At 32.6% G+C, this 27,793-nt stretch overlaps 1 protein-coding gene across 4 annotated transcripts in view; it reads left to right on the top strand.

Annotated features, from left to right (window-relative positions):
• Positions 1-27,793, top strand: part of LOC140434690 (carbohydrate sulfotransferase 11-like) — a 70,114-nt gene that overhangs the window by 712 nt on the left and 41,609 nt on the right. Inside the window, exon 1 of one of the 4 annotated variants that reach the window (XM_072523131.1) lies at positions 7,060-7,149. The exons of 1 other annotated variant lie outside the window; for it this stretch is intronic. The gene's annotated coding sequence lies outside the window, so the exon portion shown is untranslated. Of the gene's footprint in view, positions 1-7,059; positions 7,150-18,596; positions 18,768-27,793 lie in introns of those variants that run through there. 2 more of the 4 variants (XM_072523133.1, XM_072523130.1) reach the window with 2 other exon arrangements.

Genomic DNA, 27,793 nt, shown 5'->3' with positions numbered 1-27,793 from the left:
ACTTGGACAAGATTTAATAAAAAACTGTGCTCTATATCTGCCTTTTATTTGATTAAAGTTCATTTATTTGAGCATTCAAATATATATCACTTTACAGAATTATTGTAATTTAAAATTCTAATATTCTAAAATTAAAAAATAATAAAAATCACACAAATCTGAAACAAACAAAAAACAAAGTTTCTTTAATCAGCCTCTCTATTTTCAGTTCTTGTAAAATTTCTAGAGCCATGTGAATTTTACTATACTTTTTCATTCCTGTGTTGTGTTTTTTTAAAACATTACTTAGCTCACAGATTTTCTTTAATTATAACATTCTAGTTATATAAATTATCTGCCTCAAAAGATGTACATGTCATTATTCTTCAGTTTAATCCGCTAAATATTTCTGCTTTACTTGTATAATATTAATCTTGCACAATATGGAGCCCCAATCTCAATTCTTTTGATATCCTAGATATTGAGAAAGTTCATTTTTCCATGATGGGTAGCAGCCTGGTTATTTAAATTTAGATAATAATAAAACTACATAAAGGGATTTCTAATTAATGACTTAAACCTGAAATCATCTAGATCAAATGCTAAGAATGGGATACTCTAGCATACCAGGTCACATAGACACGGAAAGAGATTCTTCCCCTTAGAAGCACTGAGAGGTGTATCACTTACATCTGGATGTTAATTTAACTTGTCATGTTTGAGATCAAGTGAATTGAATTTTTGAAGTGAATGAAGTTTTTTTATTTGGTTCTTTTGAAGTTAGCTTTTTAAAGTTAACTTTTATGCTAGCTTTTTTTCATTTGTGATAACTATTCTTTTCTATTTTATTATATCAAAATTAACCCAGTGACAAAACAAACCACAAAACAAAATCCCAAGACAGTCACTTATTTAGCTAAAAAAAGTAATGTACCCTTTTATAGCCATTTGTTGGTAGCTATGGGAAAAGAAATAGATATTGGTCTGGTTAAATAGTATTCCAATTTTGTTTAACAGTTTTATTGTAGTTTTCTTTGTAGTAAGTAGATATTGTAGTATTCAGTCTATCTTATCTCCTGTAAAGCAATGATGTCTGCTTTGGCTTTATGCATTTCTTTAATGAGTAGAGCTCCATGTTAATAAAGACTTCTTACATTCCACAAAAAATTTTCAAATCATTAATATTTCATTTGGTTCATCTGGCTTATTTCTTTGTAGCTTTCATAATATGGGTTTTTTTTACAGGGTTGGATAGTTAGGCCAACACCAAACCCACTTTTCTAAAGACCATTTTACCTGCTCTTGTCATTTCTGATCCAACTTTCTACCAAGGTTGGTTACTGAATCTCTAGTTAGGTTGCTCAGTTTTTTAGGGGGCATCAGCTTGGGAGTCAGATTTGAGTAGAAGAGGCTAAGTGGAGTAAACTGGAGCCAACTCCATGTTTTCGCATTCTACTCCTTTATCCCCTTCTTCTTCTTCAGGTGCCCTGTCCGTTGCAAACATTGGCTATTAACATGGCAATTCTGATCTTGTTTGCAGCGCTTCTGAATAGTTCGACCAATGTGACCTTTATCCCCACAGATTGAATAATATTAAAAATTAAAAGTGAAACTGGAACAAAACCATGAAGTGGAGATATCCAGGATTGGCTAGTATACCTGTTGAATACAAAGCATGTGGTGTTTGTGTGTATCAAGGTATAAAAAATGCTTATTAAAAGCTTAAAACTTTTATTTTAAAGAAGATCTTTTCGGAATTGAATCATTCCATCATCAGTTTACTAAAAGAGAGAGTAAAAATACCAATATTAAAAACACGTAAGTTGAAATTTAAATGTATAGAAAGAACATGTTGGTTTTTTACTACTTACATAAAAAGTTGATAAAAAACATTGTTTGGCCACAGAAAAACACTGGAAGGACATCAGTAACAAAAACAATCCTCATGGAATTTACAAAGGTAAATGCAATAGACCGTTAACTTCACTAATTAATAAACGCTAAAAATGGGGGCATCTAACATGACCCCCGGGAGCTGGTGCTGGAGTCTAGGGTTAACTGATAGAAAGATGGTATGAAAAATTAGTCAATACCTGTCAACGTAAAGTGGAATGATGTAGTAGGAGCAAAAGTCATTGTGCTTCCGTTTATGAATAGGCCGTTTTTAGTGAAGAATTGTGTTTAATGTGTAAAGTAGTAAAATAACCAACGTGTTCTTTCTATACATTTAAATTTCAACTTACGTGTTTTTAATATTGCTATTTTTACTCTCTCTTTTAGTAAACTGATGATGGAATTATTCAATTCCGAAAAGATCTTCTTTAAAATAAAAGTTTTAAGCTTTTATTAAGCATTTTTTATACCTTGATACACACGAACACCACATGCTTTGAATAATATTAGATTATTTGATGACATCAATCAAGATCAAATCATACATATACAAAATTCTATAAAAATGCTCTGAAATAATTCAACATCTCAATATGTATACAACTAATAAAAGCAATGAGTGACTTAACAGCTGCAAAGGTCAACAAACAAAATTAAGTTACTGAAAGCAAATGACAAGGGTTCTGAAATTGCTTGACCTGACTCTTGAATATGTTATAAGTTGAATATCAGAAGAGCCAATGTCTTAACAAAGCAATACACCTTGTTGCTTATGCCAATAACATTAAAATTGTGTTTTACGGAACAAAGGATGCAACAATAATGTATTCACAACTGAAAAGAGCAGCTAAGAAAATTGAAATAGGCATAAACATACAGTAGACTCCCTCTTAACCGGCCAGCTTGGGACCAGAGCCTGCTGGGTTGGCCAAATGGCTGGTTAATCTGATGTGCAGGCATCTTCATGAGGAAAATCAAGTACATACATACAGTTCATCTAATTTAGATAACGATTTACGTCATTATATACGTCAGAGATTGAAGTTGACATAGTTGCCAAAGTATAAAAAAATCCTGAATTCATTTTAAATCAAATAGGTCACATAATTATTAATATACTCTTTACAACGACTATTTAAATTCTTACATGACATTTTTGAAATAAAACACACTAATTTTGTTCTAAAAAGAACAGATTTTATTAAATAGTTAAAAATATAAAACAAGAGGTATTCACTTTAAGATTTAAAATAATAAAGTACAAAAAGTGTCAACACCGCAACTGTCAAATAGGTGTTACCAATTTATGCCAAAATTTTACCTTCGTTCAATTACAGTTACAGTGTGTTCCGAACAAATGTTCTTGATAAAAACGCTTTATAATGCATTTATACAAATTAAATGAAACATATTATTGTGTATTTCTTTAAGTTAACATTAATAGAAACTTTCAAATATTAGTTCTACGCGTATATAATAAAATATGTCTAGTGGCTGTAATGCCAGTGTACTCGGTAAAGTGATTCTAAAAAAGAACACACCTACACCCTAAATATTTCGTGTTGGTATCATGTGACGTCACACGCTATGACGCCGATGACGTACATCGTTAACTAAATTAGATGAAGTGTACATATATCAAACACATGTACAGGGAGGTGTATACTAATAAAGATCATGGAGTATACAGTTGAAAAATACTGTTTATTTCTATGTACATATATACATATTTAAATATTTTACAAACTTATTTTAAAAAAATCGGTCATTTTTTTCTGTTTCTTGACATTAAGTGAATTTTTAAAAGCTATATCTCTCCTTTTTTTAAAAACCAAGATGTCTATTGAAGATGACCCAGGTTGTTGTTCAATATACTTCAATGCCACCTCCATTGCAGCCCTCGCTTCGGTGTGGCCGACCTTTTCCTCTCCTACAACATCATCACCATGTCTCCTCATTTTCATAGGGCTCTTCATGTGTTGCTAGTGTAATTATTTCGTCGTCTGTCAAAAATTCGTTTTCAAGTTCCTCGTCACAATTCATCAATTCTTCAATATCTTCGACCTGCAATTGGACATTTTCAGATAACGTTTGGAGATCTTGAAGAATGATGGTGAATTATCTTCTTCGTGTGATTGTTGACACTCAACAAGTTCCTCAATGTTGGCCCAAAGTTTTCGCCAAGATTTAACCAAAGTAGAAGTAGGAATTTCTTGCCTGCATCTACCTTGGATCTTACCTGCTATTATGAACTAGTCCTACCTATTGTGCTTCATTACATGACCAAGATATGCATGTTTCCTCCTTTTAAGATTTATCAATCCCAGTGGTTAGCTGTATACCATGGTTTAAATAAAATTACAGCGAAATGAAAAACTTCTAGTGTAAAATGGTATATATTTAAAAAATAAAAAAATGAAATTTTCTAAATGGATTACAATTTTATCAGAACGTTTTCGGTCTTATCAGACCATCATCAGTGGACATATATTTAGCAGTTGAAACTAGTTACTTAAAAAGGTGTAACAGATCAGATTAGATTACATTTTAAATGTCTTAATACTTTAAATTGAAGTGACATGAGGTTGATGTTAAAAGATTTAACTTTAGGGGAATATACTGAACCCTACTCGAAACGAGGACTACATCTGTGTCCTAGGAAAGATACCATCCAACTGGTTAAGTTATCAATTGTATCGTCCAGACTTCTGCGTCCAAAGTTGACCATATATATATATATATATATATATATATATATATATATATATATATATATATATATATATATATATATACCCGGTATTTAGGCGTTCGACGCCCTTCCGGTAGGGATCTATGGAGGAGTATCACCTAGCCGCAAGCCCTTATCTCTTGCCGTACTGCTCCACCATAGGCCGATCAGATACCAGCATATTCTAGACTAAGCCGCAGATTCATTTTAGAATTTTAAACTGCTGCGTTAGCCTTTTTGTTTTCTGCACACCGAGCCGGGGATCGAACTGACATCTCTCGCATTGAAGCGAAGGAGAAGCCAGCCGCCCAGCCCGCTTGGCTAATCCGATCGACAAGTTGAGTTGACCATATGCCTCCCCTAATTTCTTGGCCACTGCCCATCATTCATTCTGTCCATATGATCCGCCCACTTCAGCCATCTTATCACGTTCTTTCAAGTTATTATCGTTTTGTATTATCATATTATATTGTCATTACAACTTCTTTCTTTACTAAAACCGGCTTATTGTTCTTCCTCTTGTTGTTCATACTTGTTCTCGATGAGGTCTCTAATTAATTGTCCGTCCGGACTGCTGAATTTACTAGTCACTGATATTCCTCTACAGTTCGCACACTTAAGTTTATCTCCTTTTTATCAATAGAATAGATGATATATAAGAATTTTTCCATTCGTTGGATATGGGAGTGCCATTTAAGTATTGATTTATGCAAGTGGGAGCTTAAAAAAGTCTTTGTATGCTCTTGTAGGAGGTGTTACTCCTTTATCACTTCTCATTTTTCTGGACTTGTGATTGGCTGCATGCATCGTGTATAGAGCTACTCAATTCACCCTCTAGCAAATTCAGATAGAGTTTGACTTCTGTTTTAAGTTTTTTAATTCTCTATAAATGTGCTAAGTGCAAATGAGAGTTGACTGCTTATGGGTACTAGTTGTTTGAACCCACTTCCAGTTTATGACTCGTGATGCGATCAGGTTAATCAAAAAGTTCTATCTCTAAAACGCAGCCCATACACTCAACAATATTTAAAGAATGTAAACATTCGTAATATGCAAGGCTATTTTAAACAATCCTGCTACAAAGGTGCAATATATCAACTATATTTTAAATGCGTTGCCTTTATTAATAACCTATATGTGAAAAAGAATAGTTCTAATAAAATAGGTGAACACCTAATAGCTGGTATTTGATAAAAGGTTATTTTCTCGATATTGCTTAATGATTATTTTATTGATATGATTATTCAAAAAAGCAAATAAAAAATGGAGTAACTTATTGAAGTTAACGGAATTTATTTTAAAGCCTTGAAATACACAGAAAACACCATAACTAAAACAATGTCGAAAACGTACAGTGCAGGAACTAAAAAGGCTATTATTAAGTACCCAAGAAAATAAATAAAAAAAAAGTAACGAAATTATGCATTAAAAACAGAGCAGTTAAGATCTCTTGGATAATAGTTATTTAACCAACAAGTGTATTAATAAGGGCGATTTACAATTGAGATATTTTAACGCGTGAGCGAAGCGAGCGCGGTAATGTTCGAGATTGTTAATCGCCATTTTAATTCACGAGTTCGTTACAAAACTGGCCCGTCGACCGTACTTTTCAGAAATAAAGACATCTTAGTTTAAATATTCATTTACTTAACGATAAACAACAATTTTTTCAGCTTTCATTGACTTTATTCAAAGTTTCCTTATTGGTAGTTTTATTATAGTAAACATTAATATTCGAAATGGTACAATTACTGAAATTAAAGGAAGATATTGATAAATGATTATCTGCTGTATAGCATTTTGACCAATTTATATTTAAGTCTTTTTGGATCTCTGTAAATTCTGTGATAGAAGAAGTTAAATTCTGGTGCAGTTAAATTAAACTCTTCGTCAATATCCATCCTTTGATTTTTCAAATACACAGAATTTTAAACAATAAAGTAAATAATGACATTCAATGACAGATATTACTAACAGCGGCTACTTCATTTTAAATTAATTTTTTAGTGGCAATATAAATAGGTATATGTTTGGTTGCGTACACCACAGGTCACTGCCAATCACAGAGCGTTTAATTAATTTATGCAAGCAATGTATGTTGTGTTGCCTATCATTCATTAATAGGGGTCATTAATCAACGATTTTGAGGGTGTTAAAATTGATCATAAATGGCCGGTCGACGGAAAAGAACATAATCTAGTGTATAAGCATGCAACAACTTCTCTTTCTTTTTTTTTACTATATTTTCTTGGTATGCTTTTTTATTTATATCTACAACGTATATTGACTTATCGGGAATGGTGCATTGTACTGGGATGAAAATGTTGATTTTGATATATTATTTTGAATTTCTAACCGATTTGGTTTCTGAGAAACAAGAAAATAAACACTTAATTTTTCCAATATTAATAGATATTGCAAAGATAAACTGTTATCTAATCTGGAGTCAAATACTCAATCAACAGTTTGTCAACTTTAAAATCATATATCATGTTACTGTAATCACGAAACAGTTGTGTAAGTAATTGACAAATTAATCCAGACAGGTATAGTTTAATTAACTACTATATAGCCAAACATGTATATTCATAAATAGGTAGTCGATTTTTGTATTAAAGTTGTTTAATAAAACACAAGTTTTAATACTAAATAAATAATTAAAATATCATTAAAAAAACTTTCAAAAACGATTTTTCGATTCGCGAAAACCAGTTTTATACTGAATATTTGAAACTTTCAGTAGATACAGTGAGTATATCTTTGGATGGAAAGTCTTTTGAAGGTATTTTTAAGTAACTAAAACCTGAAGTGACTAGATAATGGTCATTTTTATTATTTGATGAATATATAATCCATTTGAATAATGATTTCAGCTAGCTTTAAAGATTATTTATCACCTGCGGTCGTTCTTGGTTCATCTTCACGTTTTTCATAACTTTTAACTTTCGTCTATCGAAACAAAAAAGTTCATTAAATGAACGAATAAATAAACAAATTTTAATTAACAAATAAATTTCTATGAAGCATTTGATATAAAAGAAAATATATTGAAAGAAATCGGCATGATTTAGATAGTGTATTTTATAAGGATTGTTGATTCGTGCACTTTTAATCATGCTTATGTAGTCAGCAGGGACGAAAACCTGTCTACGATTTCTGAGTTTCGTGTCAATTGCTGAATGGACAAAAGTCTACCTCCATGTGGGTACGACCAACCTCTAAATATTTTTGTTCTATGATAATATTGTATTTTATACTAATATCGAGTAATGCATTTAACAGCTTTGCATTTCTGTTCTAGTATACACAGCCGTCACTCCAAATAATAATTTTCTTTATTGAGCTCTAAATACCAATTTCATTTACTATAAAATTAGTTGCAATAGTGGCAAAAACATCACATTCTAGTCCTCCTTCCACATCATGCCACACAAAATAAGTTACATCTCTTGTAGCTTGATTATAATACACTTGATTATGAACTTTCAACTTAGTTTTGTAATAATTGACGGCTGCATTCAGGCGAGGCGCCTGTAAATCTACTGTATAGCATTTTGTATCTGTGTCTGATAAAGCGATGTCTTTATCAGTCTCCTTGATTCCTTAGCATCTTTCATCTTTTTAATATGTATCTGAAATGATTCTTCATCAAGTGTTCCATTTTTGTAAAAAGTACACTAATTACACTGATCTTTTTTCGGCGCGTAAATAGATAAATGCATTTTCTTGAAGATCTTTTGGAAGGTATGCCATGAAACCGTTTTTTTGTTTTAAATTTGGTAAAACCTGTGTATGTCTCTAACACTGTACCAAACTGGCTCTAGATACAATTTACTTGTAGATGAGCGACAATAGTGGGATTCCATTTTAGGCAGCGAGTTCAGCCAGGCCTCTATATCTTTTAAAACGCAGAGCATTTGGTTATTGGGTTCAGCAGATGAACTGACCTCAATAGTTTCTGATAATGCTGGCTTCTTCTTTGATGTCCATGATCTTAATTGTTTTTCTCCAATACTCAATGTATTTAGAAACATTTGTTTGCAAACTTGTTTTTTTACAGAATCTACTGTAAAAGATAAATGGTAGATGTTTTTTTTTTCGGTAATCTATAGTTAAATCTGCTTTTGGATATTTAGGTTTTTGTGGTAAAGCGTCTTCTAAAACATAAGTTTGTTTGGATTCCCAGCTACGTTTGGCCCAAAATGTCCCAAATAGTAAGTCTCGTTGGTCATCACTGATTTCGTGGCATTTAAATGACTGTCTAGGGCCCCCCTTTTTACACTTAACAGAATGGCCAGGGCACCGTGGACCTAAAGTCTTATCATCTTTATTAAACTTTTGTTCGTATTTTCCTGTGTTGGGATTTTATTCGAAGCCGACATAGGCTTTGCCTAATAACCGCAGCTTGGCGTTTTTTGCCTCTTCCACTCTTCTTCATTTCTTTGAAATTTTCTTTTTCTTTTAATTCCAGTTTGTTCGCCAACCAGAATTTCAGTAGTTTGGTTGACCTCGGTGACTTTGGACTCTGACTCATCTGAGGAACTTGATGCAGATCCTTTGTATTGGTAAAGAGAGCCAGAGTCAGAATCTTCACCAGATAGCGAATGTTTGGAGTCTCTAAGCTCTTGAGCCAACTCTACAGTACCACCTATAATTTCATGTTTTTTGTTATTAGTTATATCTATTTCTGATACAGTGTTTTTTTCTAACGCATCTAATAATTTCTCAAATAGATTTGATGCTGCAACCTCACATTCAGCTGGCAGCATTAAGACATCATTGGTTTCTGCAGAACTGAAGGTTGTTTCAGACTCAACAGTAGCATTAGATTTTACTTCTGAAGCAATGATGTTTTGAAACTCATTTAAGAAGTTTTGTAGTAGATCTGGCGCTGCACTCTCTGTTTCCACGGGTAGCGCTAAGACGTCATTGATTTCTCCAGAGCTACTACAGATTGGGGCTGACTTAGCAGTAGCATCAATTATAACTTAAGCAGACTCTAAGATTTCTAATGGTTTTGCATAAGTTGTTCCAGAGCCTAAAAAATAAAATTTTGAAAATAACAAAATTATTTATATACCTAAAATTATTAACAATAACATTTTGGTGCAAAATAACCACATCATTATAAAAAAGATTCATGAGGATAAAAACCTAATCCTTATCAGCTTTAACATCAGTCTCCCACGAAAAAGTTTATATTTTGGTGTTTGCTATGCCCAAAGCCACTAACAACCGCCCACGACTTCCAATCATTTTGATTATTATAATCTCTAAAAAATATTAAACAATTGCAATTAGTCGAATGTCAAAATAATAACCTGTCTAAAGTTTATTCGTTTACCAAATTCCCATCAGTAAACATGAGCACGTGTTGATATTCGCCGTCTCATTCGTCAAGAGGTTATTAAATATAATTTATTCGACAGATTCTCATGTTACAGATCCCAACTTGCCATCATTTTAAATTCAAATTGTATCGTGTTGATTTTTAAGTTAATATATTGTGTTATATTTATGTTATAGTTATTGTTAACTTATTTACTGGTCGTGTTATTTTTTAGAGTTTAGTTTAATTGTGATATAATGATTAATTTTCAAGAAATTCTTACACTAATAGTTTCAAAAGTAAATATTTTTAAAAATCATATGATACATAGGTCGTACATCAGTACGACCCTGTTTGGCTTACACGTGGTTCTATTGACGATTGGGAATTTGTAGAATGAATAGGGTTTATCTTGGTGCAAAAGGTTGTATGTCAAAAATGCATTTATATAAAAATTCATATAATAATAAAATAATTTGATTATTATATTATTATTGTATATCAAAATCAACAGTTTTATAATATAACTCAATTTTTAAACTTAACCATATTTAACTCAATTATAAAATGAATGTTTTAAAGTTCTATAATAAAACATAAAGTAAGGTTATAATACTTTATAGAAAGAACCAAAGAAAGATCCCAAAATTATCAACAACACTTTACTAAAATTTACTTTTTTAATATAATAGTAATATAATAAATACTTACATTTTAATTGTAGATGAATGGCACAATATGATTCTAATAAACCCACTTAAACAGTACTACATTCACTGATCGCTCTGACATATGACTAATTGCATCAGCCAAATATCAATGTGGTCTCATTGGCCCATCGACATATGACTACTTATTGAAGTTGTGTATTTGACTGAGTCAGTCATGTATGTTCCATAAACCAGAAAGTGGTTTTTTTTGACATAGGACCTATTGCAAGTACCACGATGATATGGTACTTAGTAATACAACAACTCTACCTTTTTTGGACAATAGGAAATAACGGTGGTTTTTTCTTGAAAATTAAATAAAGTAGAGTACGTTTCACGATTCTTATGATTTGTAAAAGCAATTAGTAGTTCTGCCTAATTTTTACGAATTGCCCCAGCAAGAGTTAACATTTTGAAAGAAGCTGTAGAGTCAGTGAATAAGATGTAAACAAATTATCGCGTGTAATGTTGCGATCAGAATTTTCTATATTCTTTGTTAATCTCTTGACAACATTTTTACCTTGGTGCGTTTCTGCTATTTCTCTAGTTTATTTTTTTCCTTCGTAAATATTACGCTAGGTCAAATAACCCAAAATTTGATTCCATATTTTGCTGGTTTACTTGAATCACTTGACATTTTCCTCGAAACGCAACGAGTTGTTCATCAACTGTCATAGACCAGTTGGGAACATAAGCATCTTGTAAATAAAAATTCCACAATTGAAAACATTCCTTTATAGGTTCTAATTTATCATTTGACCTGTTTTTACGTCTTTCGGCAGCAATATCAGATCGAATAACACGCAGTAAGTACACTTGTATACTGAATTTTTCTTCCATTTTTTAAGCTTCTCATTTCTATTTCTTCATTTTTTTATTTTTTAAACACCACTTTATCAAAAGTCCAATATTTATTTGTATCAAGTTTACTGGTTTTCATGTTTGATTATATATTCTATTACCTTCTGTATTTCTCCATTTTATAATAATTTTCAACACTGGTTGTCGAAAGTAAATTAAAAAGGAGTATAATACGGAATCTTCTTCACGATTTGCAAATCTTTTTGTTCCTGCCTTTTATCTTTTATCTCAAAATATTGTGTCAAGCATGTCTTCCTTGTGTGATCTAATAACTTCATTGGTATTCCATATGTGTCTAACTCTTTGCCTCTTGAGTTGGTAGGCTATTATTGCAGGCCAAGACTGATGTGACTGCTATTTCGAGTGGGGACATACTGTTCCTGAATAGTTTATATCCATATTCATTCGCATCACGTCCTTTAATTTAATACTCTTAATTTAGTCCAATTGGGATAGCATTTGAATTGTATGGCAAGCTGCCCCAAATTTTATTATTCTAAATTCTAACCTTTGGGGGGTTCAACTATAATGTAAATTTAAAATCGCGACTGAATTCTGAATTTCGACGTTGGGTTAGCCGCTATCTTGATTTTAAAGCATAACCGTTTTTGTTCAATACATACTTGTTTAACTTTTAGACAAAAATGGTAACGACTGAAATTGTTGCATATGCTATTTCCTACAATTTCTTTTGTACAAATTTTTTCGTGGTGTCGAGATTTTCCGAGTAAAGGGGGAAAATTATAGAAAGGGGGAGAGCATAATAATTATTGAATTATCTAGATTATGCAACATAAATGTACATAAACCGAAATAAAGAGAATTATATTTTATACAATTTTGATCTTTTTAATTTTTTTGCTAAAATCAATAAGTGTTTAATCTCGGTTCGTTCTTGTTTATGGCTTGCTGCTAATGACATCACCGTCTAGGGTTCGTTAGGCTTGAGACCTTAAATATTGATTGTAGTACGAAAATCAAAGAAACGAAAATTGTATAAAATATAATTCTCTCCATTTTTGTTCATGTACATTTATTTCGTCAAGTTCTTCCTTAACAAATATGGACAACACGAAAAAATTTGCAAAAAAGAAGTTGTAGGAAATCATACTTGCAACAATTTAAGTTCATACGATTTCGTCGAAAAGTTAAAAATGGATGAAATATTAGATAAAATTTCTATAACACCAATCCCTGCAAGGTCCAACACTCACGCTATACGTACGACCTCAAATATTGATTTCAGCAAAAAAATTAAAGAGATCAAAATTATATAAAATATAGTTCTCCCCATTTTTGTTTTATGTACATCCATGTCGTGAAGTTAATAAGAAACGGGATAATTCGATAATTATACTTCCCCTCACTCTTCCACGATTTTCCCCTTAATTCGGAAAATATCGACCACACCAAAAAAATTTATCAGAAAAAAATTGTAGGAAATCGCATTTGCAACAGTTTCAGTCTATACCATTTTTGTCGAAAAGTTTAAAATGGCGGAGGTATTGAGCAAAAACAGTCAGAATAATAAAATTTGGGGCAGCTCGCTATGCAACGTTAGGTCTTTTTTCCGTCTAACCCGATTGGAGTAAATATGTAGTCTTCAATTTAAACTCACCCACAGTTTAGTTTTGCGGTTATTAGCGCGAGTACTTCAAAATTCACTGATAAGTCCACATCTTCTAAATTCACATTTAGTTATTTAAATCTGACTAAAATCAGCGAACTAATGAACGAAATTATATGAAATATTTTTTATGGGTTTTTATTTTTAGAGTATGTCTGGTAAACCAGTAAATTATCAAGTGCAACAACTTGTGTTAAATGTGTTAGAGTATTTCAAATTAAACAAAATGAATAGAGGGCCTTTGGAGCCATTTCCGTCTGTTCAACAGCTAATATATTAAAATGTGTATAAAAATATTTTATCGTTGAATAATTCTTTATTTATGACCGTAAAGCAAGACAATGGCAGTACATAATATAGTATACGACATGTACCAACAAAATCCAGAAGAACTATGGAGTGAATTTAAAAAACAAGTTAATGAAATCTCGACAAACAATGATTATAGAAAAAACTTAATCAAGAAAAATGGATGGCAGACGACATCTTGAAATTAATGGAACAACGTCGACTGATAAAATCTAATGAAACAGAATATAGACATCTGCAGAGAAGAATAAAAAAGGAGATCAAATTAGCCAAAGAAAAATGGATAAGAGAAAGTAATGGAGGATGTAAGATCTAAACACGACTTATTTAATATGCACAAAAATCTGAAAGAAATGAGTAACACATTTAAAAAACGAGTTCCGTCTGTACTCGTTGACACTAATAACAAAATTATTGTAAATGAGCACGAAATAAGAAAAGAATGGCTATATCAGAGTTGTTTGAAGATGACAGGAATAATATTGACGAATTCTACCAAAACTGTACCGACGGCACAGAAATTATGAAATGTGAGGTAGAACACGCTATAAATAATGCTAAAATTAGAAAAGCTTGTGGTCCAGATGATCTACCAACTCAGTTGCTGAAACTAATATAGGATGATAACATAAAAGTAGTAGTAAGACTTTTTAATTCAATATATAACACCGGAGTGATTCCCACAGATTGGCTCAAATCCATCTTTGTCGCAATACCTAAAAAACACAATGCAAGAAAATGCTCAGAATATCGATTAATTAGTCTAATGAGCCACACTCTTAAAATTTTCCTAAGAATACTTCACAACAGAATTAGACGCAAATGCGAAGATCTCGAAGCTACCCAATTTGGTTTTAGAAATGCTATGGGAACCAGGGAGGCATTTTTTGCGCTTAACATCCTATTACAAAAATGCCGTGACCAAAGAAAATATGTATTTGCATGTTTCGTGGACTTCGAAAAGGCATTCGATAAAGTACAGCATGTAAAATTAATGCAAATTATGAAGAATATCGGAATAGATGACAAGGATATTCGTGTCAATTAAAATTTGTACTGGAATCAAACTGCTATCGTAAAAATTGGAGATAACTACACCGATGAAATCTCCATACAACGAGGAGTCAGACAGGATTGCATTTTGTTGCCAACATTGTTCAATGTTTACTCGGACCAGTTATTTAAAAAGGCACTTGAGAGACAACCATATGGAATAAAAATCAACGGGGAACTACTTAATGTGATTAGATATGCAGACGATACAGTAATTCTTTCAGATAATATTGAAGGTCTCCAAATTCTGCTGGATCGTATTCACGAGTTAGGCGAGGAAATGGGCATAAAAATAAACTCAAACAAAACCAAATTTTTAGTGGTTAGTCGTGACCCATATCCGATGCAAAGCTCAATTAAACAGAGTCCAAATTGAGTAAGTCCACAAAATGACATATTTGGGAACTGTGATAACGGACCAACTAGATCCAGACATAGAAATAAAACGTGGAATAGCAATGACTAAAACTACTTTTAGGAAAATGAAGTCATTGCTTTGCAATAATAATCTCAGTTTAGAACTAAGACAAAGAATGGATTAGTGTTATGTCTGGTCCGTACTTTTGTATAGTGCAGAAGTGTGGACGCTAAAAGTATCGATCATGAACAAAATTAAAGCATTGGAAATGTGGGTTCATACACGATTGCTGAAGATACCTTGGACAGCAAGAAAAATTAATGAAGAATTACTAAGGAGCATCAACAAAGATAGAGAACTGCTAAAGACCGTTAAACATCGAAAAATGTCTTATCTGGGACACATAGTTAGGGGAAGTCGATATAAAATATTATAACTGATCCTTAAAGGTAAAATAGAGGGCCGTAGAGGTGTAGGAAGAAAACAAGTTTTTTGAAGACCAAAAAGTTCCTTTTTAATTAATACTTTATATAAATGTATGTTGAAATATGTAAAAAATATTGATGAAAGTTACCTAAGTAGTATTCTAATTCTGAATACATTGATTGATATTAAGTAAATTTTCTTTTTTTTTTCTTTTAAGTTTTTTAATTTGAAATAATTCATAGTTGCAACAGATGATTAAGGTAATAATTTAAATTAAAAGGAAAATTTAATTAAAATAAAAAACAAAATATATATTTTCTTTAAATTGAACTACTGAGAACAAACAGTGCGATTTATTCGGTACTTATGTTTTTTATTTTTTTTTGTTTAGAGTAACATATTGCTCTGTAAAGAAGTTATATTTATTGGCAAAACATATGTTACTGTTAAAAGAATTTTAATTTAAATATAAAACGGATAATAATCGAAGAGCATTAGTTTGCCACCACCACCACCAGCTGCTTAAGAGCCAAATTCCTTCGTAAATATATGGAAAATCTTAATAGTGTGCATCCTATAGACCTTTATAGATATATATATATATATATATATATATATATATATATATATATATATATATATATATATATATATATATAAGGTCTATAGGATGCACACTATTAAGAACCAAAAGGAAACAAATGAATAGAAACGTTCAAAAAGGACAATTTTGTAAAAACATAGTTACCGAGTTTCCTTGTAAGCTTGCTTTTCAAGAATATCGGGAAGTTAACAGTTTTTCTCTGTATTTTGCAGATTAATGTTCAACCATGTTATAACTGCTCAATATAAATTTAAAATAAAATTAGGTGAATCTCTAAAGTGTGCATGTGGAGAAGAAGGTACTAAGGTGCACAAGGTATTAGGCTGTTGTTGCTAAAATAACTAATAAAGTAAAATTATTAACTGAAGACAAAATCAAAACACTTAAAATCATCAAACCAAATAACCTTATTCAGTTATTAAGATCGAAAGATTATAAAATTTTAAAATTTTGTACAAGCATAGTTTGTGTATTAGTTTAAGATTACAACTTTTGTCTGTTTTCCTATGTTTAAAGCACTAAGTCCATCCGAGGTCCACCTGTCTCGTTTAAATACTCTGAACGATTCCTGACCGTATAACTTGTAACTTTTGTCTATTATCCAAAATTATGTTTAAACAAGAAACATTAAAAAAGTCCAAAATATGATGAATATAATAATAGAAATAAAAAAGTATTTTCTTATCTAATTTTAGTATGAGTCTTCGGTATTAATTTTTCCGACCACCATCCATTTTGTTTTCTTTGCGTTGATTGTTAAGTCCTTTTCAGTGCATTCGTTGTTTACAGCATTTAACAGGGTTTGAAGGTCTTCTAGGCTCTCTGCCATTATGGCGGTGTCATATAATAACTTCACCAATAATTTCACCACCGATTTTAACATCTTCGCGACGATTATTTAACGCTATTTCAAAAACTGGTTCAGTGTAGGCATTAAACAACATCATTGACATAACACATCCCTGTCTGACTCCACACTTAATAGAAACTTTAGCTGAAACCTTTTGATCTACCTTAATACAAGCGGTCTGATTGTAGTAAAGATTTTTAAGCAATATAATGTCATACGTGTCCAGACCAATTGAGTCCAAGCATTGAAATAGTAGTGTATGCGATACTATATCAAAGGCTTTTTCGAAATCTATAAAACATATGTAAATATTTTTCCGTTGGTCAGATAGCCAAGCGGGCTAGGCGGCCGATTCTCATTCGCTTCACTGTCGAATGGTTCAGTGGATGTGGGTTCGATCCTCCAGCTCGGTGTACAGAAAAATAAAAAAGGCTAAAGCATCAGTTTAAAATTCTATATGAATCTGCGGCTTAGATTCGAATATGCTGGTGTCTGATCGGCCTATGGTGGAACAGTACGGCAAGAGATACGGCTTGGTGATATTCCCCCATAGATCCCTACCGGAAGGGCGTGGCGCCTAAATACCGGTGTATATGTAAATGTTTTTCCTAAACTGAATGCTCTTTTGTAAAAGTATTCGCATGCAAAAGAGAGCCTCGCGAGTACCCATACCGTTTCAGAAACCAAACTGCTCATCACCAGTTATCCCCTCACAAAGTTTATATATGCGACAATGCAATACTTATATAAAAAATTTGAGCGTGACTCGTTAAACTGATAACTCGATAGTCGCTACACTGTCTGACTTCCTTTTCTTGAGAAAAGTTATAAATATTGATTCTAACCAGTTGTCTGGTAATTTACCGCTGCTGTATATCTTGTTAAAGAAGGAGGTTATAATCGCAACGCTCTCATCATTTAATAGTTGTAACAATTCTGCAGGTATTTCGTTAGGATCAGAAGCTTTCCTTCGTTTCGCTTGGTCGATGGCCTTCTGAACTTCTGAGATTAGAATCTGTAGGCCAGTATCTCGGTTAGATATTACTTCTTGGTAGATTCTTTGGTCATCTTTAAATAATTCTATTATGTAATTTTCCCATTCGGTACAACGCTCTTTAATATCACTTAAACTTCTACCACCAGAGTCTTGTAATATATTTTGCCTGTAAATTCTGCTTTTGCCTATTCTTTTAGTTTTTTATGCAAATGGAAGCTGTCGTGTCGTTGCTCAAGTTTCTCAATTTCTAAATAGAATTCTTGTAGCCTTCGGTCTTTTGCTACTTTAATTCTTTTTCGGATTTCTTTATGTACCGATGTCCAAAAAAGTGATAATCAAAATTTGTCAATATTTCCAAGCTGTCGTTGTTATGCATTTTAGTGTGTTTGTAGTAAAAATGCATAATCTATGGGTTACCTGTTTGCACAATTTGTTGCGTAACATCAATATGCGAAATTTGAGCGAACGTTGAGCAAGTGAAACGTTATTTGTAAACAATGGATTCACGCTACGAGTAAAACAATTTTTGTCGATTATTAGAGACTGAAAAAACATACGAGTTACTTTGATTTTGCATGAATATCAAAATAATTAATAAATTTTTTTGATATTAAAAAATAAACTGCCTACAATCGAAAAAAATTTTAATATATTATAATTAAAGCTTTTTTACTTTATTGTCCACCCTGTACAATTACTTAGTACTTGAATAATCGGAAGTAATCAATTTCCCCCAATTTTGAGGCACCGGGTATATCCCATGTGTATTTTTTTTTTCAAATACTAGCGATGAATCTATATACAATTTGTATAAAAAGATTTGACCTTCGCATGTATTTAAATGAGAAATAATTGAGGCAATAGTTTTTGATAATATTCCTTTCAAGACAACCGATCGGTTCGTTGAGAATAGGAGTAGATGTATATATTATGAGAATATATTGTGTAAAGTTGATAGCTTTTGCTGTTTGATGTTTTTCGTGTTCATATAGGTGTTTATAGCAAGGTTAATAATGTAAATCATTGATCGAATTTGTTTGGTAAGTACAAGTTTTATTAATGAACTAAAATTTAGGTTTTAAAGTCCAAAAATGTATTGGAAGGTTAATCTTCCTTGGGAGTACTATTTCCTTCCTTACTGAAATGTTTCTTTAATGTTGTTTATTAAAATATCGTCATAATTCCCTTTGCCTTTATCCTTATACGCGCTCGAATTCCCCATTTACATTTATCGATACGTTTCTATCTTGGTCGTACCAATATTAATTCCGTTTACAGACATTCTTGTTTAACTATCGCCCAGTATGTTTTCCTTGGCCTTCCTATTTCATCCAAGAACGAGACAGGCAGAGATTCCTTGTACAATACTGGGTGTAATACTGGGTAAATATTATTGTTTCGGTGCTGAACGTGTCCCAATCAACTTAATCTATAATTCTTATAAATCATTTTAAATCTAAAATGATTACTTTATATATCAAAACATTTCTATTTCTGCAACATGCATTCGATGTTTCTTTTTAAATCCCCAACATTCTTAGCTTTGAATGATGCCGTACGTTATCTTATCATAGATATTCTTACAAACTTCTAGAATTTGCATTTTAATTTCATGTTTTTCTTCATTTTTAATTTCTACCTTCTTTTATTACTCTTTAATACCGATCCTAATTACCTATTTGTAGTATTTTGTACAATCATTTTTGTATCATCAATCCATCTATTTTGCAAAAGTTAAAGTCTAGCAAGCTATCTAAGAGAGTAGTGAATATTCAGCTTAGGGGTGTGCTATTGTTCGAGGTATCAGATTACATGCACACAGGACCATTTAAGAAAACAGATAGATACCTTGTTTATGGAATTTCGCACCTCGGAACAATAGCACAACGTTGAGCTGAATATTCATCTCTCTTAGATAGTTTGATATCGTCTTATTTTTAGTACTTCAGTTATAGATATACTCATCTGAAAAAATAGTTAACAAATTGCTTTTTTTATTATTTAAATGAGAAAAAACAAGTAATCATTGTATAGAAAATATATATCTCTTAATTACGAATTATACAAAAACAGGGATACTCCTATTTTGAATAATGAGGATTTGACGATTAATGTTTGTGTAATGTTTTTGTTTTTTTTTTAATACAAAAGTACTGTATGTTGTACCTTTATTGAAATCTCCACTTCAATACATGTTTAACTGTATACAATACTTTCGATTTTATGTAGTCAGAAACATCTTGATCAGGAACAAGATGAAACAAACGCCTAATCGTCTCAATAAATTTTTTGATTCAAAATTTGAACATAATAATTAAAAGTTTACTACATTGTTAAATTAATATCTACCTAATTAAGTGCTCAAAATATCCTCTGTTGTTAATTTGACAGTATCCTAAACGATGATAGAATGCGTCTATTACATTTCTCTATGTTTCTCTAGAACTTAATATGGATTCATCGATAATTTTTTGCCTTAGCTCTACACCACTTGCTGGTTTAGTTTTATAAATTCTACTTTTCAAGTATTCCCAATAAAAATAATTTTTAGGTTTCAAATCGGGCGAACGAGGAGGCCACTTAATACTACCTAACCTACCAATCCATCGTCCGGAAAATGTCTGATCTAAATAACGCCGAACATTTACACGCAAATGAGCTACAGCTCCGTCTTTCTGAAACTCTATTTCATTAAATTTTACTCTAAACTTGTTTTTCTGGGCAGGTACAATTTCATTTCTATAAAAAACGGCCCAATTAACTAAGTACCCACTATAGGCTATTGACTATGTTCAAAAACAGAGGCCTAGAAGGAACTATAACGTTAAAGGGGTTTTATATTCAAAGTTTTCTACTTTACGGCTATTCTTTAAATTTCTCATAACTTTTTTCTTGTACATTTATATATGCATTACTAAATAAAAAAGAAAGCTTATTTCTGTACTTTAAAATAGTTTATTGTAAAATATTCTAAGACTAACGGTAACCAAAGTTCGCCAAAGTGTGGTGCATGCAACAATTTTTACTAACTTTTACAGATATTATTTTAATTTCGGATAAAATGTGGAGGGTGATTGGCAAGGTTAGCAACCTACCAATCGTAAAAACGAATATTGTTCAAAGAAAGGAAACAAAATATAGCCGTATCTCGGTTTTTGTACAACTCGGACCATCTATTTAAGAGATAATTAGTCGTTTCCAGACTTTTGGTCTACTCTGTATATATAATCCCTAAAATTAAAGCAATATTAAACCACATTAGAAAAACTTTTAATAAGTATAATAAGATAAACCTTATGTAGAATCATATATACAAAAAAAGAGTACGACAAGTTTGTTTTTAACAGTTTTTTTTTATTTTAGATATTACAAAGAAAATGAACTAACTTAATAATAATATCTAAAAGTGTCAAATTAATTGTTTATAAAATATTCATGATTATTTATTAGTTGTAAACAATATCGCGGATTTAAGCAATTAATTTTTTAATTACGTCTTATGTAAGATTTGTCCAAACGTGACTGATTTTATCTATCAACGATTATTTATTTCGAAACATTTGTGTACGATTACGACGTTCTACTTCTTTCCATAAATTTTTAATTATGTTATCGTCAGGGGATGGTACCGACCACTCCAAAACTCTAGCGTTATTTTCTTAAAATCACTCTTAAACAATTCAAAATCAGTCTTAAACAATTCTCGAAACAATTCTATTATTTTGGATCGTTGTTCTGTTGGGGACAGTCAACTGCAGTAGTATTTCCCACCCTGAATAAGGGAGAATGACATTTTACATTATAAATATGTATCTCTTTAAATAAATCAATCCTTGGTGCCATTAATGAAGTGTGTAAGGCATTTGTGAGCAACAAACAAAGAAAGAACATCATAAAAATACTGAGTTTACCATATTTCGCTACCGGTGTTACATATTTAGGATTGTATCTACTATTGATTGGTCATCACACACGTTTTATTCGATCGGAATTAAACATTTTTTATCGTGTTTCTTCACCAAATAGCACATTTTTTCAATAGTCTACTGTCCAGTTTAAATGCGGATGTGCGAATGCCGGGCTTGCTGCTCTATATTTCTTCTAGAAACTAGCGACTTTGAACCGGGCGTCTACTGAAGAACTTTGCTTCTAATATTATCTGAACTGTCCGTGAGCCAAACATAGTTTCTGGGATTTCAACAATAATTCTCGGTGTGAACTTGCAAGGATGAGTTTGCAAAATTCTTTTAATATGTCTGTCGGATAAAATTGTTGCTTTTCTAGATTTTGATGTTTTCTATATATCTCCTTTCATTATAGGATTAAATTATTTAAGATACACTGTAACTGGGTAACTAAAATTGTCTTAAAATATCAGCCTAGTTCTTACCTTCCATGAATGCATTCAAAACTGTTTGGTTTAACTGTTTATGTTTCAAATATAAAGTAAACCCCACTACAGTATTTTTTCTCTACTTTCGCTGTAAACTTCTTTTTTTGAAAATAATTAAAATATTGCCATATTTTCGACGTTTTTTTAATTTGTATTTGGAAACGGGCAGGGCTCCTCTGCACTGTCCAAGTGTAGCCGAATAAATATATCTGCCGGGTACAAGTAATTAAGTTAAATGCTTCGACATTTGCGGATTTGAAATCCTTCGACTTTGGTGTATTTCCATTAAGCGGTGGTTCTTTTGTTGTGTGTATTTAAATAAAGTACTTCTTACTCAATAGAAATGTATTTTTTCAATTATAACCAGTATACTTTTAAATCATTCAATAAATAATACAGTTACCACTTATTTGCTCTCTGCTTTATATAAGAAATATTATCACTTACAATTGTTAACACGTGATCGGATGATTCACAAAATGCGGCAGTTGAAAATTAAGAGCCGTCTGTCTTCTTAGGCAGTTAAACGTAAAAGAGAGCGAGATCTGTAGATCTGTACAATCTTTCGCAGATTCAAATTTTGGTCTGTACCAAAAAGTGGTCAGTGGTAGGACGCGGGAGCGCTGTTGCCAGTTTGGATCAAATCCGAACATACTCCCTGGCCGTTGAATGCCTCATTCAATAACGAGGTAGAAAGATAAGAAAGGTATGAGATCTAATGGTTAAGTTGGAACGTGAGAAGATACAGAAGACCTATGATATATAAACAAGAAAGTAAGCAGGAACAAGAAGAAAGTAATAAACAACAATCGCAATTAAGAATCTTGAGGCAAGGGACATAGATTTGTGATAGGCCTAATGAAGACTCCTTCACTAGTTCGAATCCGTACAGCTCTGACCTTTCCGTCTAAGCCAGGAAATATTTCTAATATTCTGGCCAAAGGCCACCTAAGGGGGGAGTCTCATCCTCCTTTAAGAGAACAAGATCATCAATTTTTAAATTTTCTTTAATTTGAAACCACTTGGGCCGTCCTTGTAATCTGTTTAAATATTCCAAATAAAATCTCTTCCAAAAGTGCTGTTCAGGTATGTGAGTGATTCCTTGTTCAGGGTAAGAAGTGAGTGCAGAGCCTATAAGAAAATACCCTGGAGTCAGGCATTTTAAACCGGCGGGATCGCTAGATAGAGGCAAATTGGTCTGGAATTTAATATAGTCTCTATCTGAATTAGTACAGTAGCTAATTCTTCAAAAGTCAAGTGGGCGTTGCCTAATATTATGAAACTTTGTCGATTTTATTGCGGATTCCCAAATTCCTCCCCAATGAGGACTATGAGGGTGTATCCACTTCCATTCTATTAGATTTTCTGAGGCAAAGTTTTGAATTGACGTAGAATTTTTAGAGGTTTTGAGGAAGTCATAAAGTTCACGAAGATAGTTATTAGCACTAGTAAAATTGGTACCGTTATCGCTAAATATAACAGAGGGGTTCCCTCTACGAGCAATACAACGTTTTAATGCTAGTAAAAAGGAGTCACTAGAGAGAGAATAAGAGTTTAATATTGGCAGCTTTTGTACTCATACAGATAAAGAGTGCCACATAGCATTTTGTGAAAGGGGCCTTACGAAGGCGAGATGTTTTTATCATAAGTGGTCCACCATAGTCATAGACATGATTTGCTGTGCAGGTTGTGCGCGAAATCTAAAGCAAGTAGAGCAATTTCGAATAATTTTCTTAATTTCCCTGAGGCCATTCAAAGACTAAAATCTTTGTCTGACGTTGGAAAGTAAGGCTTGTGGTCCGACATGACCAAGTCTAGTGGTGGAAAGGGTAAACTTTGTTGCCAAACTATCCACATTTAAGAGAGGCGTATTTGAACACCTAATTGCTTCAAAATATTTATTAAGGACCACTGAAGCAATAAAACAATTAAGAGGTATTTTCCTTCGATTTATTTACACAATAGACTTAAGGGCTGGTTCAAACATTAACAATTATCGCAATTCTGATAGTTACATAAAGAGTTATACAAATATTAGCTTTACAGTGAGTGCGGGGAGGCAGTAACAGATATACATGAAATGATAAAATTGAGAGAGACCAACTATATACGTTTTAACACAAAACACTGAAAACACCGGCTCACGATAGCGCATACGCGGCTTACGTACTTTTCGACAACACACACACCCGGCCTTCACTTGCCGAGAGGTAAATTGGCACTGTCTGTCCTAAGTTATATAACTAGGGGAGGACGGGTCCCTGATGTAGGAAATCAGTCGCACACACGTTAACACGATAGCTGACGACCTGAGCGCACAATTTGATAAAATAACTATACGATTACAATATTATGCAGGTTGTTTTTACAACATCTAGTATGTTTGTGTGAAAGCAGTAGAGTGACTACATGTGATTTAGAGGGAAGTAAAATAGGGTGTTTGTGATATTCTAGAATGTCTGCATATTTTAAGCGTCCACCGACACATAAAAAACCAGAGTGATTTATGAATGGGCTAAGTGAGACCATGTTTTTATTTGAGAGTGATTTGCTATTTTGGATTTCAGAGATTTCTGAACTGAAGTGTTGGTGTTGAACAATTTTACAAATTGAGTTAGTGGACGTGAGAAGTTCATCTACAGACAGATAGTGGACCAGTAAGAGTTTTAGTGGGAAATCTTGAATTGTGAATAAATCTGTGAACATATGCCATTGCGTGCACTAGTCTAGAAAATTTAGAAAATCTTAGAAATATTTTATGCCAAAAATTTTCTTCGGTAGGTTTAGTGGTAAGAAGTGAGATTTTTCTCTCTTCTGGTAAATTGCATTTATTAATTTTTTCATTAAAATGAGCGAGATTTAGATTAGGGTCTTTCAGAAATGAAGGACCTGACCAGCATAAATCTAATTTTAAAATATTTTGGGCTAGTAATCCTCGAGATGGGTAGTCGGCAGCATTTTCTGCAGATTTTATGTGGCGCCAGTGAAAGGCATTTGTCAATTCAGTGATTTGAGCAACTCGATTGGAAACAAAGGTATTCCAGCGGGATGCGTGAGATTGTATCCACGATAGTGGTATCCTTGAACCGCTCCACAAATTGACACTAGAGAATGACAGTTTGTTTTCATATATTGATATGATTCTTTTGGTGAGTTTTGAGAGGAGTAACATGGCACAGAGTTCAAGTCTAGGTAGGGTAGTTGTCCTGATAGGGCTTACCCGAGATTTTCCTGTAACCAGTATGCAGGAAACTGTGTTATCAGAGTATACAGTACGAAAGTAAATGCATGCTGCATAAGCCATTTCGCTGCTGTCAGCAAAGCCATGAATTTGTATGTGTACTTTCTTATTAAGAAATAGACAGCGTGGGATTTTTAAGGACTTTAAATGAGGTATATTATTTACAAAGGTTGTCCATTCTTTTTCCAAAGAGGGAGGCAAGATATCGTCCCAGTCCATTCGTTTAAGGAAAAGTTTCTTAATGAATAACTTTCCATGTAGAATCGCAGGAGTTATCAACGCTAAGGGGTCATACATTTTGGCTAGAGTGGATAAGGCAATTCTTTTTGTAACGCGAGTGTTAGTTGGGGTTTCAGGTACTGAAATTGAGAGTGTGTCTGGAGAAGGTTTCCATGAAAGTCCTAAAACTTTATTAGAGGCATTTTCGATTTGGATGTCATATGAAGTGGGTTGATCATTGTTACAATATTTTTCAGTGAACCTTGTGGAATTGGAAACCCATTTGTGAGTTGAACTAGATAATACCTAGAACGGTATATAATTCGTGATATGTGGTTTCTACACACATATTCACAAAGGATGTCGTCTACGTAAGTTTGTGTAAGTAAGGCTTCACAAGCGAGGGTGTATTTTTGGATATTAGTGGATGCAAGCTCTTTTATAGCCCGAGTAGATAAGAAACTTGAAGATCTGAGGCCGTGCGTTACGCTAGTAAGTTCAATGCATTCAAGTGGTTTAGAGGGATCATCTCTCCACAGTATATTTTGCAGGAAGGTTTGATTTGGGTTGATATTTATTTGACGGTACATTTGTTGAATATCAGCAGTACAAACAAATTGCGGTATTCTAAAACGGCAAATAATGTCAAATAGATCAGGTTGTACCTGTGGACCTGTGAGCATAATGTCATTTAAAGAGGTTCCAGAAGAGGATTTACAAGATCCATCAAAAACAACGCGTAATCGAGTGCTGGTACTGCTCTCTTTTATCACGCAATGATGGGGCAAAAAATATTTGTGTTCGGATAAATTATTGTATAGTGTGAGTGGGATATATGGTGCATGATTAAGTGTAATGTATTCATCGATAAACCTTTTGTATTCAAGAAATAGAGAGTGATTTAATTGGAATTTCTTTTCTAAGCCTTCGAATCGTTTTTTAGCGATATGAAAAGAGTCACCTAGTTTAGTATGCTCTGAGGGGCATTTAAGGGGAAGATTGACTTGGAATCGTCCGTTTTCTACAATTTTACAGTTTTTCTTGAAGTCAAGTTCAGCAATTTCTTCAGTCGGGCTGAGAAGTTTTTTAGTGGGTATTTCCTCCATTTCCCAGAATTTGGGAAGAAGCGAGTTAAGGGAAGAAGTGTTTTCGGAGATAACATTAGAAGTTTTAGTAAATAAGGATACTCTTTTATTTTGTAGATGATTATGAGGTACACTGCCAGCGACAATCCAACCAAAAAAGGTGTTTTGAAGTACAGGGAGATTTTTTCCTAATCTTACGATGCCATTGGTAATGAGTTCGTAGTATTTGTCAGCACCTATCAAAATGTCAATGCTTGAAGTTGAAAAGAACTCACTGTCGGCTAAGGAAATGTGTGGTATTTCGAGCAATTCTAGGGGTATATGTGTCTGCGATAGTGGGGTAATTATTCTATCGAGTACGTAACAAGACATGTTAAGTTTATTGCTTTTATCATTAGTAGAGAAAATTGTAAGATTTGCCATTATGTTAGACATGATTGAGCTCTGGGCAATTCCAGAAATTTGAAGTGGTTGTTGGAGGGTTTTACAGCTAAATTTTTCAAAAAGATTCCTTGATATAAAGCTACTTTTACTAGCATTATCGAGAAGTGCCTTGGCTGTTATCATATGTCCTGATTTTGATTGAATAGATATTTTAATTGTTGCTAATAGAACATTACAAGGTTTAGCGGAGAATGTAAGGTCGCCTGTGATATCTAGAGATATCGCTGCTCATCCAAGCAGATTGTTATACGCTTGTGTTTATTAATACAGCTAATTTAGCTTCCTTTTAGATATGCTTCTCCAAGACATATTATCAAAATTAGAAGGTTGACTTGGCCGCTGTTTGGTAGTCTTATTTTCTTTCCAGTTTTCCCTTTTCTTTTATTTTTTCGTGAAAGTATTACAATTACATCTCTGAAGCCAGTTGTCATATTTCTCTAAATTATATTAGGACTACGATTCGTTTTCCAACAATTTTTATATATATATATATATATATATATATATATATATATATATATATATATATTTTTTTATTTTTGTCCTGAACACACAACCTCCCTCACCTTTTATAATTCAACTTCTCTCTTTGTGGTTTTCTCTAATAATTTGATTTCATTTTATTTATTTATTTCATTCAATATCTTCTTCCATCTTAAAGTAATTTACTTGAGGTTATTTTTA

The sequence above is a fragment of the Diabrotica undecimpunctata genome, chromosome 2 (genome assembly GCF_040954645.1).
Source record: "Diabrotica undecimpunctata isolate CICGRU chromosome 2, icDiaUnde3, whole genome shotgun sequence".
Lineage (NCBI taxonomy): Eukaryota > Metazoa > Arthropoda > Insecta > Coleoptera > Chrysomelidae > Diabrotica > Diabrotica undecimpunctata.
Note: the sequence above shows the minus strand (reverse complement) of the source record. Positions and strands in the feature narration are given on the sequence as shown.